Raw genomic sequence first — 21,791 nt, 5'->3', positions numbered from 1 at the left:
CCAAAATCTGTCTTGATTTGCAAAACTTTCCAAAACACCACTCATATGCACATTTTCTACAATGAATAAATCTTCACAATCTCCTCACACTCCGCACTCTACATTTTTTTTAATTTTTATTATTTTTTTCTTTTATCAAATATTTATTATATAAATAATGAATCGAAAATTTGAAATAATTTAAAAAGAATAAACTCAAAAAAATTAAAAAAAAATAAAAAATTTAAAAATTTAAAAAAAATATAGAGTGTGGAATGTGATGGAGGTTGTGTAGCAACACTCTTAAATTAATTATCATTTTTCTAAAATAACAAATTTAAGAATTAATAGATAATATCACATCAATATAGTATAAAAAAAATAGGACTATACTGTAGAATATATGTTTTTAATTCTTCGTATTGACACTTATATTAATTTTATTTCAACAAAACTTATATATCACAAATAAATTTATTATTTATAGTCTCTAAAAAGTAAAAAAGCATGAGAAAGCATAATATGCGGGGCATTAAAATTTATAAAGCCATACGAATAATTTAATGAAATTTATAATAATCTTCTCTAATTCTAAGTGTGATGTGGATTATAGAGACTTGGATTACAAGAATGAGTATTTGTTTGAAAGTATAAGACAGATGCAAATTATGATTTCAAAGTCAAGGCAGTTGTCCTATCGATATTAGTCGAAGGGGGTTTTTTTTAAGCAATGAAAACGACTTGAAGTCGTGAAATGGACGGTTTTGAAAGATTCAAATTGATACTTTAATGGGAGAAAAAGTTGCCAATGTACCTCGTGGGTTGGTTTGTTTTCAAGCTTAAAATTTTAAATTTTAAAAATATTTCATCTTATTATTATAATTTTTTTAAATTTTTATATAAATTAAAATAAATAATTCAATTTTTTCAAATCTCAAAATAAAAATGATATTAAAAAATATATTTTAATAATATTTTATTCAATTTTTTAACTTTAATCTCAATCTATCTCATCTCATCTCTGGAAACAAAATACGTACTTTGTTATTGAAAAATTACTATATATTCAACCATATTCCATAATTTTGAAGAATCAATTATCCATACAAGAAAATGCATGACTCAAAATGCATCACGTGTTGAATATTTATAACTCATAATTATTATATATAATTAAAATAGGCATTGTCTAAAAGAAGAATTGTATATATAATTTTCACCATGTCTTATGATTTCTCTCTATTTAAATAAAGAGATTTATTTTTTATTTGGTTACAAGATTAAAATTAAAAAGTGAATAAAAAATTATTTTTAATATTATTTTTACTTGAAGATTTAAAAAAATTAAATTATTTTTTATATTTTATTTAAAATTAAAAAAAATTATAATAATTAGATAAAATAAAATAGACAATTTGTGATAATCATTTTCTTTTCTTTTTCTAAGAGAAACGTCACACCGTCGGTCCACCCATCCAAAAAAATATGTCTTGTCACGGCTGGTAACGTGTGGGAAGACATTGTTGGAAGAAAAAGCCTTCAATTATCAATGATAAATGGGAAGACCTTGACTTCCAATCAACAAGAAGTGGCCGAAAGACTTTGCATCTATCAATAACAAATGCATGGGAAGAGCCTCTTAAAACAAACCTCCTTCATGTAATTTTTTTTTTAAATAAAGTATTGTTATTCATAAACTTCACACATTACACATCATAATTTCTTTTATTTTTTTAATTTTTTAATTTTTTTAATTTTTTTTAATTTTTTAAAAACAATTAAATTTTTTCACTCTTCATCTATATACTATATATTTGATAAGAAAAAAAAATTAAAAAAAAATAACAAAAAAAGTGATATATAGTGTATAAGACTTATGAATAGAATTTTTTATAAATAAATCAATTTTCTCCAAACAACTTCAGTACCGGTACTCCTCTCAGCTGATCTACTGTGTGTTTTATGTTTTTCATGCTTCATTCACCAATACATTAATTACTTGCGTATGCTTTCTCACTACAACAAATAAGATCATTTGGAACCAAAGATTTCGTACCAAAAGATTGACATTTCGTCCTAAAATATATTTTAAAATGGTAAAAAACTGTCCTAGTGTCGTCAGAAATAAAACTCTCCCGAAAGATTTTTTGGGATAAAAATTACAAATTCGTCCCAAAAAATATCTTTTGGGACGAAATTAAGCTGGACCGTTCAATCGCGCTCGAAAGAATTTTTTTCTTGGGATGATTTAAATTCATCTCGGAAATTCATTCGAACGTCGTAAATAACATTCAAACAATGAGGGACTATTCGAACTGATATTTCATGTCTAGTCAATAGATACCAGTCCGTTCAACCAAATACACGTAAAAAAACATTCAAACAAAAAAATTAATGATTGAACGCAAATAGTGAATTGCATGTTCGAACATGTTCGAACGTCGCGCAATTCTTTCATCGTTCGAACTCTAACTTGTGATGTTCGAACGGTTGTGTCCGATTTATATATATTCGAATGTTTGATGAGAGTTCGAACGGTTATTATTTTCTTAGATAATACTAATTTAAAACCAAATAGATATTTATATTTCAAAAATACATTACAAATTGTTCAATATAAATAAAATTAATCTAATAAATCAGAACTAAATAAATAAACTACTAATAATACTAATAAAATTATCAGTACATGATATATAATTGTTCAATATGTAAAAACACTTCTAATGAAAATCAATTGTTTGGAGGCCTGAATTGTTGCATAAGTATCTGCATTTAAAATTGCATTTGTCTTTGTTGTTCTTGCATTTGGAGTTGCATATCTCTTTGTTGATCTTCTTACTGTTTTATGCGCATCTCCATGTCTGCTTGTTAATTGAGCCTCTAACTCCTGCTGTTTTGCCATAAATTATTCGATCCTAGAATTTGCATTCTCTAACGCAATGACAGTAGTACTTGGCGTTGATAAAGAGCTTGAAGGCTTTACACAGCAATTCAAACCCCTCAAATATCCCCAACGTTGATCCAGAACTTGTGTAAAAATTTCAACATCACTTATTAATGAATTATGATCTGATGCAGCTTCAGCACGGAGGGCAAGCATTTTATCCTACACACAACATATAAAATTAATATTGACATAATAATTAAAATATGGTTAATTAAAAGAAATTATAAAACTTACATAATTCTCACGAATATTGGGATGAGTCCACTCTCCATTACTATTAGTATGTGATGCAGCATATAATTTTGTCAAATCATAATTGGTGTCTGACTCTTTCTACAAGAGACATTGTTAAGATATCAAGTCTATATTAAAAACAAACTATATAGAATAAAAAAAATCAATAAAAAAATTACATTACCAATTCTGAGAGAGACGATGGAAAGATTTTGAGCCTGCAGTTAAAGTATTATTATAATATACTATAATAATATATATTATAATATACTATAATATTACATATATATTATAGTATATATAATCTACTATAATAGTATATATATTATATTAAATTATAGGATTATAAATATAATATACATTTAATATAAATTTTTACTAAACTTGAAACAAATACCGATCTAACGGTAAATATTAACGTTCGAACAGTAATTTAAATCTGTTCAAATGGTCAAATATAACGTTCGAAAAGTTATGCACATATTAGTTATCGTGGGTAGAACTTTCTCTCACGCCGCCGTTCCCACCGTTTGAAAATGAGAGAAAACGTTTGAATGCCCATCAATCGCGGTCGTCGGCCACCGTAATCAGCACCTACGTCAAACACTCTTCCACCTAAATGAAGGTATGCACTTTAAAAGTTATTTTACCGTTTATTTTATGGTTTTACAGTTTTATTCGTTTTCTCTAGAAAAATTATATTTTTTCATCAATAGTCACTGTAGAACACAACAAATCCACCAAAGGATGTTTAGAAATGATGAGTAGCATGTGTTTTGTCGAAGAAATCCATGAAATCGATGCATTTTTAATTGTTTTCATGGTCGCTGAGTTGATTCAGCCATGGCCGAGCTCGATCTGGTTTCTGTTCGAATGCGTTCGAACGAGTTTAACCTTACCATTCGAATAGTTTTAAACTGTTCGAACAGTTTTCAATTTTCTGTTCGAACATATATTTTATCGTTCGAATGTAAAATTGTCATTCGATCACTTAATATTACGTTCGAACCATTTACTTTGTATTAGCTTATTAAATTGTTTTCATCGTTTCATTGAATTGTTCTATCAATTAATTTATTAAATTTCTATTAGTTTATAATTTTGTAAATTTTTTCGTTATAATTAGATTTTATCACTAATGTTGAATATATATTTTATTTTTAAAATTTTAGGTTCATATAATGTTTTATAGGGGCCGTGAACGTGGTAGATCAAGGGAACCTTCCAGCCAAACAGTTCGAGAGCGGACTGTTGTACTTGAGCGGCAGGTAAAATTGTATGATTTTGTGGCTCTTATATGGGATGATCATTCTCTCTCATCAGTATTCAATGATCGTGGTTGTGCACCAATCTTAGATCAGTGAGAAGAAGGAATAGAGCTGATTTTCTACATTAAGATCGTTACTGAGTTCTATAAAGAGCTTGGTGGTGCCAGCCCAGACGATGGAGGGGCATACAGGATCTGCGTCCGAAGAGCTCCTGTTATATTTTTAGCGGATAGACTCGCTGCATATATGGGTATTCCTAGACTTGTCGATGCCTATTCGAACTTGCCGCCTAGAGAGTCTAATCCTTCAGGTGATGCAGAGATGTCTCAGGACGAGAGACTAGTTTACACAAATGAGATCGATCCACTTACTGATCATGAGGTTAGAGACTTGATTGTTGGTCCATATGCTCCAGTGTACAATGGGACGAAAAGTATTAGGCAGGCAAATTTATCTTCTTTCTTAAAGATCACGAATTTGATCATCGCCAACAATATTGACCCTCAGCAACACAAGACTGAGGTTGGCATAGATCGAATGAGATTTATGATACGGATTGCTCGTGGCATTCTAATCGACCTCATGGGGTATATATTTGAGAGGATCCAATCAGAGGCTTGGTATATTATGACAGATATACAGCCATTTGGGATCCTTATTACTCGAATTTTGCTACATGTCGGGGTCGTGCCAGAAGCTGCCAAGCATTCTCGGGAGCCGATGGGACCGATCAACAATACCACCCTGTCACGGAGCACGGGACACTCGAGATTTCGTTTTCATGGACCCATTCCAGACATGGCTGATATTTAGAGAGATGCAAGGAGATACTAGAGTATTGGGTGGTGAGACATCTACACAGGCCGAGGCATCACGTACATCTACTCGTGAAGAGATGGCCAACATACTACGTGCTGAGATCGGCATACACACATCAGCGGTAATCGATGCAGTGCATACTATCATGTCTGAGTTGCGTACAGAGATTATAGCTAGCGTCTTTGAGTTACGTATATGGGTTAATGAGTTACGTACAAAGATTAATGCCAATATTGCAACTCAACTCACGCTCAGTACTTGACTGACATAGGTAGAGAGACAATTAGCTATAGTCGAGAATTTGTGCAGAGACCTCGCATCACAGTAGTTTCTATTTTTTATTTATATATTTTTTTTGTTATAGTTATGGATAGTATATATGGTGTTTTGATAATTTGCTTTAGTTGAAAATTAAACATTTTATCTTTTCTAGAGTAATTATTGATTTATATTATGTGGTGTATGGTTGATAATATTTATTTAACTAATAATTTTATTTAACATAAAAGAAATCATTAAAATATTTTTAAATTAATTATATAAAATTAATTAATGAATTTTTATATATGATCTATATTTTTTATATTTTGAGTTTCGTACCGAGATTAATATTATAGGTTCGAATGTATAAATGTGGTGCTTGAATATGTTCAAACTAAATATATTCCGTTCGAACGGTTTAGAAATATTTCCGCTAGGTTTTGCCATCAAATATTTTCCGTTCAAACAAAAATAATTATCATTCGAACGGTTGTGAACTTTTCCCGGCATAATAAATTACTTTCCTGCCAAGATTTTTTTGTTCGAACGGAAACATGTTTTTGAGATGTTTTAATTCTTCACAGAAAATACTATTCAAACGGTTATTTTACCATTCGAACGATTTTGTAAAGTCATCAATTTTTTGGGACGAAAAATCACTTTTAGGAATGAAATTTCGTCCCAAAAAATCACTTTTGGGGATGAAATTTGGTTCGTCCATAAACAATTTTTCTCTAAAAGTCAATTTTGTTATAGTGCCAAAAACTCATTAACAATCTCGTTTAATATCCAATGATCTTAATTAACAATCTAGCTATCTAAATTCATGCATGTTGCCTTCTTCCAATGTGGATCTAAAAGTAGTATCATTTGTAAGTGTGTAAGTGTCACGCAATCATTTTAAAAAAATGAATAAATACGGAATCCATATGAAAAAATAATAATTTTTTAATAATGGACTCCACTCTTTTCCGAAGCAACTGTACAGCACTTCATGTGCACTCCACGACTGCATGCAGCATTACTCTTTCCTTTTTTTTTTTTTCCTTATTCTCGAACACTAAAATGATTGCTACAATCGATCGAGGATTATGTTTGGAGTGCTGGAGTACTCCACCCCATAACATGAATTTTTTTTAATAATGCATGTTTAATTAGGACAGAGTTATACAATAACAAATGGGAAGAGGACTCGGTTGGAAGAAGAGTGGGATATCCGACAATACCAGCTTCTTGATGGAGGTTAATTATTAGGTGTTTGTGATTAAGGAAGAGGAAGTATACACCTTACTCCATAAATATATATATATATATATATATATATATATATATATATACTGGTAAGGTGCTACGTGCAAGGCACGTATACCCTGCACGTAGCAAATAGCTATGTAGAAAACATATTTGCAAAAGCCATAACAGTAACAATTCATTCAAAAAGTGCCAAAATTAATTAAAATCTTCAAAATGGAAGAATACATTATCATTTAGTTCATAACAACATGCACTAAAACATTGAATTAATGAAAAAAACCAAGACGAAAGCTCTTCAAAGATACATTCTAAACAACACCAAATTAAAGACATTCTTTATATAAATTGAACAATATACAAAATCACTATTCCATTGGCAAGCTCTTATCGTGAGAATTGCACACATCCAAAATCACCAAATTTATAAACACCACTCTTTACATAAATATTATAACGTCTGACATCTAGGTAAGCAATTCATCTTTCATGTATAAACTGCAAACGATTTTTTAGTAATGTCCCGTGCAATCTTCATGACCTATACATATGAAGAGCATCACACAAAAAGCTCATAAAGAGCAAAAAGAATCTATCTTGATATGAAAAGGAAAAAATGTCATGAAAAAAAAAAACTTATTAAAAACCCGAAAAAATAAATATCAATCTCAGGTCTACGACCTACCCACCAAAAGTTGCATTAGTGATATCATACCAAAGTTTCATTAAGTTATAAATTCATAATATTCTGCAGTTCGGTGGAAATATATATTTAGAGTTTATGTTGGTGTTTCATTAACGGGTGATGGACAAAATGTTGAATCTCTTATATCGTTGTTGTTGAAATAGATATGGTAAATGATCCTACATGACAATGATGCATCCATTAAATGCCTCGGAGAAGAAAAAACCATGTGTAATCTAGAAACATGAGTTATCCAATCATTTTGTCAGCCCCCTAAGTATATCCTATAATCATGAGATCTTTTGAAATTGAAAATATTTACAATAGAACACTTGTAGCAAAATGCGCACAAAGGGCCTTAGATTACTCTTTTTATACATGCATGCAATTGTTATGCATGTGGTCTGTGTTTGAGGAGAGAGAGAGAGAGAGAGAGAGAGCAGCGAGAAGGAGATTATCATGTAAAGTACATTTCTTCTGTAATACTGTCAACATAGAATATCATCATAACTTCGAAGAGAATGGTGCTCAGAAAAGCCCAAGCAGAGAATGGAAACTCCATACCGTTATCAGAAGGTGATCCCTAAGTGTTTTAACAAAAAGCTCAGAGAGGGAGAGGGTGAGTCATAAAATATACCATTAACAAGGGATTATTTTCTTTCAGAAACATGTATCATTAAACCTATGTCTAAAAAGGTGGAGAGTTACTATGATCATGTCCCACATGGCCACAGGAAATAGAAAGCATGTTGCAGAAGCAATAGTCATGACATGGAGCCATCTTTTAAGTTGATTATGAAATCAGAAAATGGTTAGAATCTGATATTGTCGTTGATATCAGGGAGCTCACATCAATTATGAAAGGGGAAAAATGTATTTGAAATAAATGGGTGAATAGAGAATGCACAATATGCATTTAGCTGAAGATCAGCACCTTGAGAGACATATGCCATGCAATCACCCTTCTCAGTGCTGATAAGATTCCAGTGAAAGGGGGAACTTTCATTTCTTTCATACCCAACACTTGCTTTGTCAGAACCTCAGTTTTAGGGCCATCTTTTGATGGTAATTCTAGGTTAAGCTCACAATAAAACAGAGTGGCAAATAAAGTTGCAAATATGCTTAGTTTCACAACGACAAAGGACAACATTGAAAGAAATGGGGAAACTATAAAGAAAATAGACAAAAAAAAAATGCTAAAAGTACGAAAAAAAAATAGTTAGAAACAATTTAAGATTAAGAGAAGTTTGATGTGAAAAAAGATATAGAATGAAGAATATGATAAGGAAACATCTGAGTATTTAGAGAAAAAATAGTATCTATTTTTCTGATAAGTAGAAAAGAATAATGTTTTTTTTTTTGACAAGTAGAAAATAATAGTATTTATAGAAATGATATCTATTTTCTTCCAAGTATCATTCTCATTGATAAAAGCTAACGGAAAAGTTATCCCATTAGTTGATTCCTTATAAAAATAATTTCTTCATATTAAATCATTCTAATTGACCAACATATCTACGAGTCTACTATAATACCTCACCAACATTAGATATGTCTATAAAAGCAAAACTCTTGCATTCATGTTAAGCATTGGATGAAAACAGAAAAAAGAGAAACATATCAGAAATAAAACCAAAGCTTACATGCTCTAAGATTATGATGTTTAACTGATATGATGAGCATTATTCATATATCATACACCTTAAAATCAATGACAACCAAGCATATTAGAGAGAGCTACCTTCCTCCAGACACAGCCTCTCCGTCCATATAACACTGCAGACAATACTCCAAGAACAACACCATAATACTCTGCCAATATAGCTTTAGTACATATAAAAGCTATGAATATTAACCACGGACAAATAGAGACTATGAAGAAAAAAGGACACACATTATAAAAATTTCAAGAAAAATATGAGCTATACAGTATTTTAGATCAAGTGATTTAAGAAGAAGCAAATATCAAATTCTCCAACACAAATAGAAATTAGGAAAGGGGATCTAGACATAATCCACGAGAAAAAGCAAGGTAGAGAACATATGTTCATAATTTTGAAGTTAAAGCTCCTTGGGTCTTTACCATCTAAAATGGTTTGCAAAAGCCACCCAAGTTTCTTGAGTTCTTAACAAAAACACTTTGAATAGAGGATATCAAAATAATAAAAATTATAAACATTTTTGTATTGATGGAGGCTGGTTAACAAAAACACCCAAGGGATATATGTTTCTCATTTCAAATGTTGTGTGTTCATATACCTGCGAAGGCATCAAAACAGAAATAAGGTATTCTTTTTTAGATATTAGATAGAGTGCATCAACTTTTCTGTTTGTCAGAAATTTCAGCCAAAAAGCATGTTACCACATATTTAAAAATAATTAATGGAGATTTCACTTTGCTGGGGAAAAAAAAAACTAACCCAAAATGAAAAATTAGAGTCCAATTAACTATTATAGCTGGTTGAGTGTGATCATGCCATAGACAAAAATGGCAAGCCATCATGAGAGGTGGTATCTCTTAACCCAGCGTGTTGTGAAGTTATTCAGGGTTCCCCATTACTGAAAACAAAATAATCCCAAGCACAATATTTTCCATCATTGTCAAATTCATAAAAGTTAGGAATTTAAAAATACTGCTTATCAAATAACAATCAAAATCATAATTATAACAGTAATAAGAAATCATGTAAGCCGTAAAAATTAATACTTTCATAAATTAATCCCACGAACAAAAATTCATCTTCCAGAGGAAGAAAAAAGTGATGCTCAATTCCTCTTAGACTGAAATTTGACATCAATGGACGTTGGCTTAAACTCAGTTTGGATTTTCTCATGCTCAGCTCCCTCAAGGGATACACATATCTCTAGGGCGGCATAATCAACATTAGAGCAACCAATATCCTTTAAACCGAGAAATTGAAAACGTAAACTTAGAGAAAAAAAAAAATACATATTATACTTGTTTTGATGCCTTTCAACGCTTTGATGTCTATTTTCCTTCTATGTTGTAGAGAACCTAATATTCAATAGCTTTATTAAAACCCATTTTCAAAAATAAAAATCAGTTATTACCTTGACTTCATCATTATCCTGATCCCAGCTGAATGATCCGAGTGTAACATATTTCAAAGCCGGGTCCAAGGATACCTTAGGTGCAGTTGAAATAGGAGTTGGAATTTGCTAGAGAGGCGCAGAGACAACCTCTTTTGACAACTGCAATGGGAGAATCAAGAGCAGATCAGCATTCACCAAAGCAAAATAAATATCTACCCAGAGATCTAAGATGAAAGAGAAAAAAAGAAATAAATTTGCCTACCCTCTGACGCACCTGCAGCGGCTCCAAATCCTCCGCTTCTATGTCGCGGTGGAGGAGATTGAGAAGAAAAATGGAAGATATGAGTGACTCGGCGTGGTGTAGAGCATGTTGACGGCAACATCGGTTGCAGAGAGGGAGAGAGGGCTCAGGGTGGGCTGCGGCGCAGAAGAGAAAGGAGGGAGAAGAGAAAAGAAAGAAAGAGAAAAAAATAACTTACGGTCTAAACACTCCGCAGCGAAAAGTCGAAGGTAAAGCTGCCGACACTTAAAAAGATATTTACATCCTCACAAAAACGGACACAAAGGAATAAAGAAGAAGGACAAAAAAGACACAATATAACACACAAAGTTTCTACACGGGAACAAGAATTCACTGTTCATTACTGTAGCAGCTCGATAGCCACTTATATAATACTAATAGATATATATATATATATATATATATCTTTATGTATATAAAGTGTCTATGAGACGGATAAGAGACGGAAATTCTTGTTTTAATGTGTGTTTTTTCTTTGGTTAAAGTTAACGGCAACAATCTACATAATGACCGCCTTTTGTTCCTCTCTCTCTCTCCAACTTTTTGTGTGTGCGTGTGCATAATGGCCTTGTAGGGAAAGAATAAAAAATAAAATAAAAAATATAACTTTATTAAAAAAAAATGATAATCTCAAGGTGTAGAATGTATTTGTTTGGACATTTACGTTTTGTTTGCTTCCTAAACTCATCTTAACTCATCATTATAACTTTTTTAAATTTCAATATAAAATATAACAAACAATTCAACTTTTTCAAATCTCAAAATAATAATAATATTAAAAAATAATATTATAATAATATTTTATCATCTCACTTCAACTCAGTTCAACATCTAAACACAGCCTAAGAATGAAATATTATTAATTAAAGCTTTTAAACACTTTAATATATATTTATATCTTTTCAAAGTTTTTAATACCGTTTTGAAGATTGTTTGGTTAAGGCACTGCAATAAAATATTTTGATATCCATACTATTTTTATAGAGCTTATATATAGATAGATTAATTATATATGTATAAGATATATTTCAAAATAACATCAATGCAAGTTTTGAAAAATTAAAACACATATTTATAAAACTTAATAATACTTCTAAGTTCTCAATCCAATTATTAAAAAAATAATCACTTATTTTCATCACGGTAAGGTTTAATTTTTAATTCTTGAGAAAAAGGAATTAAAAAAAGTTAAGAAAATAGTCTTAAGATGTGAGAAGTATAGTGAAAATTATGAAAATACACTAAAAATATAAAATTTCGACCGGTACATTGAAAACTGGCCGATATTGACCGAAACACATCAAAATAACTGATATTTAATCCGGTATAAAACACCTATCTTTCTCGCACCGGTTACTATTCCAGCACAATAAATACCGGCTGGTTTGGCACGGTATTCAAAACCTTGGTATTTGTTGTTAAAAGTTACAAGCTGCAACATGGACTGACCGGTATTTTCAAGAAGAAATTGTCAATTTAAAGATGTTGAGTTGTCAGATTCTTAGATGATGGTCTAAAATTAATACCTTGATAATATTCAGAAGTACCTATAGAACTACGCGTATGTGCTTTGTAATTGTACATCCGACTAATTTAAAAATTAATGTCTTTTCCGGTAAGTATGTCGTGATCTTTCTTTCGAGCCTTAAATTAAGATCTCATCTTTCAAATTCGAAATTAAAATTTTTTTTTTACCTCTTCAGCACAATATATCTTATATTATTCGGATAGTGACTTAAAACCTTATATTATTTCATAATTAATTTTTTTCTTTTTTGGCAATATTTTCATAGTGAAAATTTTCATTTTTAATGTGGAGTAGTTAGGCCTGGTTTGAATAGTGAAATGAGATTATCTGTAAATAGTAGTAAATTAATTTGTGAATAATAATAAAATGGTTTGAGTTAAGATGTTTATAGAGTTTTGAAAAATGAGAGAAAAAAATTGAATAAAAATATTATAGAGTTAAAATATTGTTAGAATATAATTTTTATTTTGGTATTTAAAAAAGTTAAATTAGTTTTTTGTGTTTTATTTGAAAGTTTGACAAAATTGTAATGATTAAATAATGATTAGATGAAAAAATTAAAAGTTTGAAATTAAAAACTGTTCACGTTTAGATATTAAGATAAAATGAGATGAAATTATTGGAGTATCTGACTATCCAAATCATAAATTTCACAACTTAGTAATCATAAGTACTAGAGTTTTACAAACAGAACCACAACAGTGAAATATCCTCAACGAGGTTATACAGTTATCCAGCAAAATATAATACAAAGTCAAAATATATAGGAAAAAGGAGAAATAAATCTCATTTGGCCCAAAACACGTCATTAAATACAATCATCTTGATGATGTAAACTCAATCATCTTGTTAAAGTACTGATCGTAGTAGTTAATTTGTTTGTTAAAGTTCCTTTGTAATATTCTATTAATTATATTATTTACATAAAAGTTGAAGTAATGTCTTCTAAGCTATATATGTCATCAATTATTTTTACAAATTTTGTAAAAAAACATATTATTTGTGTAAAACAATTGTTTGATCTAACTAGACAAACATGCTTTGCACGTTACTTTGACCTAGTGTATATATCTATATATATATATATATATATATATATATAGATATATATATATATATATATAAAAGATGATATCGTATCATTAAAAGTATTTACATAATGATCACTGTGTCCCTGTGATAAGGTGAAAAATAGCACTGTGTCCCATAGGCCGAGAGTAGCTAATAATTACTCGTGGATAGATGGGGATGATTAGTAAACAAGCCAGTCTATTAAATTTTATAATAATATACAATTGGTGTTTCTCATAATTTGCTCAAAACAACGTATTTAGAAGCTGGCAATTGCAAACTACTACTTTATAACTACTTTTACAGTGTGTGATCTTAATTAAGAGGCTATCCATTCATTTAGATTCTAGAAACCATGGGAGGCTTCAAGGAGCTGGAGCTAATAGAATTTAAAACTGGGAGGCCAGGCTATCGATCCATTCATGCATGCATGTATGTATGTAGCCAGCAACAAGTTATCATGCAGAAAATCTAACCTGATTCGTGTTTCTCGTAGCAGAACATGAAATATTATAATTCTGAACTCAACAAGACTCTTCACCAACCCTACCTGATCTACCTTCTTTTGGTTCCTTTGTTTTGAATTCACAAGAACTTCCAAGAGCATGCTAATTAAGTGCACTGGCCTATATATAGCAGCATATAATATTGACGTGAAAACTCTTCTACATCAACTATATGACGCGAATGTACGTACTTACAAAAGGTCCAAAATAGTCCATTACGTACAAGTATAATAAAGACAAAGATCGAGTAATGATTAAAAAATCACCCTGCAAGAGTGAGAGATCATAAGCCAAATATATATATACGAAGACCTTAAAAAAAAGGAGAGGGTGAGTGTAACGCCCCGCCCTCAAGAGGGTCTGGAGAGTTAATTCATATCACTTAAAATCATTACCAAATAATACATTTAAAATAAACTAGCTAGAGTCTCCATAACATTTTAACCTATTTCTTCAATACAAAAATCTATGTTCCTACATAAGGGCACCACAATGGTGTATCATTAATAAAGATAAACTTTCTCACAAAGACTAGAAATGTCCATTACTCAAAGTACCAAAACCACATGTAATATTAACACTACCAAAAATACTCTCCACAGTCATTGTACCCTAAGGCACTTAGTCTTCTATGATCAACAAACTTGCAAGTACTCCCTATTGTTAATTTCCAGTTGTTGAATCAAAAATTATCTGAAACATATTATGGAGATAGGGTGAGTTATCAACAACTCAGTAAGCAGAGAACATATACTAATATGCAAACATGAGCATTTACAGGTTTCAGAATGCAGAACAAAACACTTTTTATTTTCAGAATGCAGAGTCAGAACATGTTATCAAAAATATCAGAGCAAAAGTTCACAATATTCTTATTAAAAATTCGTTTGGCACAACATAACTGAAACATCATATCAGAACAGAATTCCATGTTTAACCCCCGTGGTAGGGTTGTGCAAACCTCGGCGGCAAACCGAGCAGAAACAGAATGTGAATCTTCCCTTTATCATTCTCGGAGCCCCGAGTGTGCACATAGGAAAGATCACGCAGAAAACCACTTTGTTTCTAAAGTGGGTGCACCAGAAACAGAAAAGTTGGTACCAACCTAAACAGAGGCCATAGTTTTACACCCGTGGTAAGGTCAGAACAGAAATAAAATGTCATGCCAGAGGTTTCAAGAATCACATCATATCACGTCAGAGTACAGAACATTTTTCAGAACAAAACCGAGTCAGATTACAAAATATAATTTATGCACAAATTTTCATATTCACTCTCTTTTGTATAATTCAGAAACAGAATGCCAAAACTTTACTCATGTCTACACCAGTCATGACAGACAGTACTTTATTCTTAAACAAAATTTCATGAGTCATGCAGAACAAATAACTGAGGTCATTTCAAATTTCTTTTCATAACAAAACATGCATATTTTTCCAAAATCAACCTCGGTCCATTTTATTTATTTTATGAAAAGTCTAGCATAGGAACCCCGCTTACCTGAACTCCTTAGCCTTTAAAAGAATTGTCCTCAACAAAGCCGAATAAATATTAATCATCACCTATAAAAATCACGCAATCCCCGTAAATTTTCAATCAATCACTTGTTTCGATAATTAAACCTAAATTGCTAAAAGAACCTATTTTAAAACCTCAAAACTTAAAATTCTCATAATTCCTAAAATACCATCATTTTCTAAAACCATCAATATCCACTTAATTGAATTTGTACCGAATAAGAGATTTAATCGAACAAGTATTAAGACAATTACGGAACTCAATAAAAAGTAATATTTAAAAATATCTAAAGCACCACTACGCATTATAAATTAATAAAATACTTAGACTACTTTAAAAATCTTATAAATTACGACATGAAAAACTCCTCTCCTAAAAATAGGTTTACTTCCTTTAGTTAACTATGTTATTAAAATTTTTTCTACACAAAAATAATGTTTTATGAGACTTAAAACAAAACTCATTTTAACATAACAAAATAAATAAATAAATACCTCTCAACCGAAAACATGTATCTGGAGGTATAGGGGTAAAACTGGTAACAGACTCAACTATCAAGTTAACACTTTATAAATATATAACATATATATTATGTACGTACATCACTTATAATCATAAAACCAGACGCACACACACAATGCACGGGAATTACACCCAGTACGCGGCGGCAGGGCTTACCCCAGGGAAACCAAGGCACGCGTGGTGGGGTAAGGCGCGACGGAGCTGGCTGGAGGAGCTGTGGTGGCGTGGCAGGAGAGCAGGAGGGCGGCGGAGCTTTAGTCGAGCAACGCTGAGCACGAGAGAACAAGAGGGAGAGGTGAGCGAGAGAGAGGGAGGAAAGAAATAGATGCTCACCGTGAGGGGTTGCTACGGGCTGTGGTGGTTTGTGGGTGTCCGGCGTCCTCTTCCGTGCAGGTGGTGACAGCTTGTAGCAGCTTGCGTGGTGTGGTGCAGTGCGGTGCAGTGGTTTGGTGGATGGGTCTCTGTTTCGGGTGGCTAAAAACAGGGGAGTTCCGTGGCTTACAGAGGTGGGGTTTACACGGAGAGGTGGTGGCGCGCGGCTTGGGTGATGGACTATGAGAGGTGGAGACACCGGCGCGAACTGTGTTTGGTGGAGTTACGACTCGTGGACTGGCTTTGGGTGCGGCGGTTTACTGGATGCAAGCCGAGCTCTTCGGTTGGTGTTTTACGGAGAAGGTGGTTCTTCAGTGGCTGGCTGTGGTCTGCACTAAGGTTGGGGGGAAGCTCAGATGAGTTTAAATGGCTGAAAGCATGAAGAGAGGGCAGCGGCGCTGAGGATACTTCACACATATATATAAGATATATAAATAGTAAAGAGATAAGAAACCTAGAGGAGAGGATGGGAACACTGCATGAAAAAGGAAAAATGGACACAAACCGAGCAATGGTGTCTGGAAAATGATTCCACGGACCGGTTTCTTACGTCTAAAAAAAAAAAAAGAAAAGAAGATAAAATAAAATAACATAACATAACATAAAGTAAATATACTAAAGCCCACACCTTGGACCCCTAATGAGATTATTGCATGGCTTTTATCTAAAGTTTTGGGTCTCTACTCAATCTAAAATAAATACACTTATTCTATAAATTTTCTGATGAACATCCACTTGAATTATTAAAGACTTTAAAACCTAATTATCAAACCTATTAAAAAATTTATATACCGTCAAAAATATCTTAGGTCCAAACTCTCTTATAAAAATTTTACTCGTAATCCCAAAGGATTTTTCATAACTGTAACCCAATTTTTTTTTTTAAAGCACCCTGACTGGACTCGGATGTTATATCCTCCCCCTTTAAAAAAAAATTTTGTCCTCAAAATTTGCTGCACCCAAAAGTCAAGTCTAATACACCAATCCTTCATATTTTTAACAATCCTAACTTTCTAATGCTGCTCAACTCATCAATCTTCACATCCAACTGTAACGCCCCCAAGAAAATAACTAAAAAGAGAACTAAACCTCACTAATAACTAAACCTCACAAATAACTAAAAGAGAATCTCCCAAAATAATAATTAGAACCTCAGAAGAATCATGCAATCAAAGGGTCTAAACGTAAGTCCTCAGTAACTTCAGTTCACAAAATTTCGGAATCCATAGAAAAATCTACTTCAACCCTACTCTTCCTAAACTTCTCGCTTCCAAAGCAAAACTAATCCATCGAACAACTAAAGCTAGTGGGGTCTCGTAGATATAAAAATATTGTATCTAAAACCCTTTGCAAAACTCTTCAACCAACTTCAATATTCTAAACTATACTACTAGAAAAGTTCCATGCAAGCACGATTAAACCCAACTCAACTAAAACAACAAGCTTTCTAGGAGAACAAGGGTGCGGTACCTGTGATCTCATTCTTGTAGTCCTCAGTATCTTCAGATGTTAGTGCAAACACTCGAGCTGATCCCATTCTACGTTGATTATTTCCTTGACTTTTCTGTTGGGAAACTGGAGGTGGGTTAGGCTTCTTGTTATCCGACAGCAACAAAGGACAATCCTTGATGAAATGTCCAGACTTTCCACAACGAAAACACGTCCTCATTTCTTTTCAGCACTCTCCCGTGTGTGCACTATTACAAAAATTGCAAAGGTTATTCGATTGAGTTCCTTGCATTCGCTTTTGACCTGAGTTGCTCCCTTCGTTTCTCTTTTTCCATGGCCCTTGATCCATACCCGAGGATCCTTGTGGAGTAGCTCTCTTTCTTGTTTCTTGCAGTTCCACACCCCTCTTAATATTTTGCTCCACTAAAATTGCCTTGTGCACAAACTCCGAAAAACTCTGAATCTGCAAGACCATTACCCGTTCATATATTTGGAAATTCAGGCCTTCTTCTCTTCATCCGAGATCAAATATGGGGCGAAACGTGATAACTCTGCAAATTTTGCAGCATACTGACGTACCGTCATGGTCCCTTGCACCAAGTTAGCAAACTCTCGAGCTCTAGCTTCCCGGTCTGCTTTCGGGAAGAAACGGTCAAAGAAGTTTTGCTTAAAGTGGGGCCAGTTCACTACTCCAGTTCCATCAGCTTCTCTGATGGCCTTCTCAGAGTTCCACCATCTCTTCGCTTCTCCGATTAATTTAAAGGCAGCAAATTGAACTTTTTGTTGATCGGTGCACTCCAAAACACTGAATATCTCTTCAATGTCCTGAATCCAATCCTCAGCTGCATTGGAGTCACTTCTTCCATCAAAAGTGGGGGGATGGGTACTATTAAATTGTTTGAAAGTGCATCCACCTTCACTATTGTTACGTTGACGACTTGAAGGATTTTGCGCAAGATCGTCTATTAATTGATGCGCTGCTGCTCGGAGTACTTCGGAAGAACTCGTATTTGCCTCCCTCTCGTTATTTGTTGCATTCAGATCCGACACATTTCATTCTCAACGGCGAGGTGGCATCCTGAAAAAAATTTAAAACTTTACAAATTGTTTAAAAAAAAGACAATTATAGAGTTCAAAAATAAAAAGTGGTACCCGTAAAACAAACATATAGTCTAAACCTTAAGGAGTATGACTTCAACTCATAAACTTGTATACGTCCTACACATCGAAATCCTTCCCAAAGTCTGCAAATCCTAAAACCTTATCTACTATAGTTTGGAGAACCTCAAACCTTAACTATCCCCAACATCAATTACTAATCCTCAACTTCCTATGCCTTAAATGTGAAATTTCTTCCTAAACCTACATATACCCAAAAACTTCATAAGTTATAGTCTGCAGAATCTCCAACCTTCGATCAAAATTTATGTAACATCAAATTCTAGACCTCCGAGTCATGTTCTACAACCTTCAAAATAAACCAATCAAATCTGAAACCTTAAATTCTCAAAATCTCAATCCATAAAGTCTGCAAAATCTCAAACCTGGCTCTGATACCAACTATAACGCCCCGCCCCCAAGAGGGTCCGGAGAGTTAACTCATATCACTTAAAATCATTACCAAACAATACATTTAAAATAAACTAGAGTCTCCATAACATATTAACATATTTGTTCAATACAAATATCCATGTTCCTACATAAGGGCACCTCAATAGTGTATCATTAATAAACATAAACTTTCACACAAAGACTAGGAATGTCCATTACTCAAAGTACCAAAGCCACATGTAATATTAACACTACCAAAAGTACTCTCTACCGTCATTGTACCTTAAGGCACTTAGTCTTCTATGATCAATAAACTTGCAAGTACTCCCTATTCTTGATTTCCAGTTGTTGCATCAAAAATTATCTGAAACATATTATGGAGATAGGGTGAGTTATCAACAACTCAGTAAGCAGAGAACATATACTAATACGCAAACATGAGCATTTACAGGTTTCATAATGCAGAATAAAACACTTTTTATTTTCAGAATACAGAGTCAGAACATGTTATCAAAAATATCAGAGCGAAAGTTCACAATATTCTCAAAAATTCGCTTGGCACAGCATAACTGAAACATCATATCAGAACAGAATTCCATGTTTAACTCCTGTGGTAGGGTTGTGCAAACCCCGACGGCCAACCGAGTAGAAACAGAATGTGAATCTCCCCCTTATCATTCTCGGAGCCCCGAGTGTGCACATAGGAAAGACCACGCAGAAAACCACTTTGTTTCCAAAGTGGGTGCACCAGAAACAGAAAAGTTGGTACCAACCTAAACAAAGGCCACAGTTTTACACCCGTGGTAAGGTCAGAACAGAAACAGAATGTCATGCCAGAGGTTTTAGGAATTACATCATATCACGTCAGAGTACAGAACATTTTTCAGAACAAAACCGAGTCAGATCACAAAATATAATTTATGCACAAATTTTCATATTTGCTCTCTTTTGTATAGTTTAGAAACAGAATGCCAAAACTTTACTCATGTCTACACCAGTCATGACAGAAAGTACTTTATTTTTAAACAAAATTTCATGAGTCATGCAGAACAAATAACTGAGGTCATTTCAAATTTCTTTTCATAACAAAACATGCATATTTTTCCAAAATCAACCTCAGTCCATTTTATTTATTTTATGAAAAGTCTAGCATAGGAACCCCGCTTACCTGAACTCTTTAGCCTTTAAAAGAATTTTCCTCAACAAAGCCGAACAAATATTAATCGTCACCTATAAAAATACACAATCCCCGTAAATTTTCAATCAATCACTTGTTTCGATAATTAAACCTAAACTGCTAAAAGAACCTATTTTAAAACCTCAAAACTTAAAATTCTCATAATTCCTAAAGTACCATCATTTTCTAAAACCATCAATATCCACTTAATTGAATTTGTACCAAATAAGAGATTTAATCGAACAAGTATTAAGACAATTACGGAACTCAATAAAAAGTAATATTTAAAAATATCTAAAGCACCAACTACGCATTATAAATTAATAAAATACTTAGACTACTTTAAAAATCTTATAAATTACCACATGAAAAACTCCTCTCCTAAAAATAGGTTTACTTGCTTTAGTTAACTATGTTATTAAAATTTTTTCTACACAAAAATAATGTTTTATGAGACTTAAAACAAAACTCATTTTAACATAACAAAATAAATAAATAAATACCTCTCAACCGAAAACATGTATCTGGAGGTATAGGGGTAAAACTGGTAACAGACTCAACTATCAAGTTAACACTTTATAAATATATAACATATATATTATGTACGTACATCACTTATAATCATAAAACCAGACGCACACACACAATGCACAGGAATTACACCCAGTACGCGGCGGCAGGGGCTTACCCTAGGGAAACCAAGGCACGCGTGGAGGGGTAAGGCGTGACGGAGCTGGCTGGAGGAGCTGTGGTGGCGTGGCAGGAGAGCAAGAGAGCAGTGGAGCTTCCATCGAGCAGCGCTTAGCACGAGAGAACGAGAGGGAGAGGTGAGCGAGAGAGAGGTAGGAAAGAAACAGGTGCTCACCGTGAGGGGTTGCTACGGGCTGGGGTGGTTTGTGGGGGTCCGGCGTCCTCTTCCATGCAGGTGGTGACAGCTTGTAGCGACTTGCGTGGTGTGGTGCAGTACGGTGCAGTGCAGTAGTTTGGTGGATGGATCTCTGTTTCGAGTGGCTAAAAACAGTGGAGTTCCGTGGCTTACAGAGGTGGGGTTTACACGGAGAGGTGGTGGCGCGCGGCTTGGGTGATGGACTTTGAGAGGCGAAGACACCGGCGTGAACTGTGTTTGGTGGAGTTACGACTTGTGGACTGGCTTTGGGTGCGGCGGTTTACTGGATGCAAGCCGAGCTCTTCGGTTGGTGTTTTACGGAGAAGGTGGTTCTTCAGTGGCTGGCTGTGGTCTGCACTGAGGTTGAGGGGAAGCTCAGATGAGTTTAAATGGCTGAAAGCATGAAGAG

General features: G+C 33.3%; 1 long non-coding RNA gene across 1 annotated transcript; it reads right to left on the bottom strand.

Annotated features, from left to right (window-relative positions):
- Positions 1 to 7,060: 7,060 nt before the first annotated feature.
- On the bottom strand, positions 7,061 to 8,428 carry LOC121264782. Its single transcript, XR_005940562.1, has 3 exons — positions 8,156 to 8,428; positions 7,918 to 8,030; positions 7,061 to 7,303 (listed from the first exon to the last, which is right to left on the bottom strand). It is a non-coding gene; the product is annotated as an uncharacterized LOC121264782 (long non-coding RNA).
- Positions 8,429 to 21,791: the final 13,363 nt, after the last annotated feature.

The sequence above is a fragment of the Juglans microcarpa x Juglans regia genome, chromosome 1D (genome assembly GCF_004785595.1).
Source record: "Juglans microcarpa x Juglans regia isolate MS1-56 chromosome 1D, Jm3101_v1.0, whole genome shotgun sequence".
NCBI lineage: Eukaryota > Viridiplantae > Streptophyta > Magnoliopsida > Fagales > Juglandaceae > Juglans > Juglans microcarpa x Juglans regia.
Note: the sequence above shows the minus strand (reverse complement) of the source record. Positions and strands in the feature narration are given on the sequence as shown.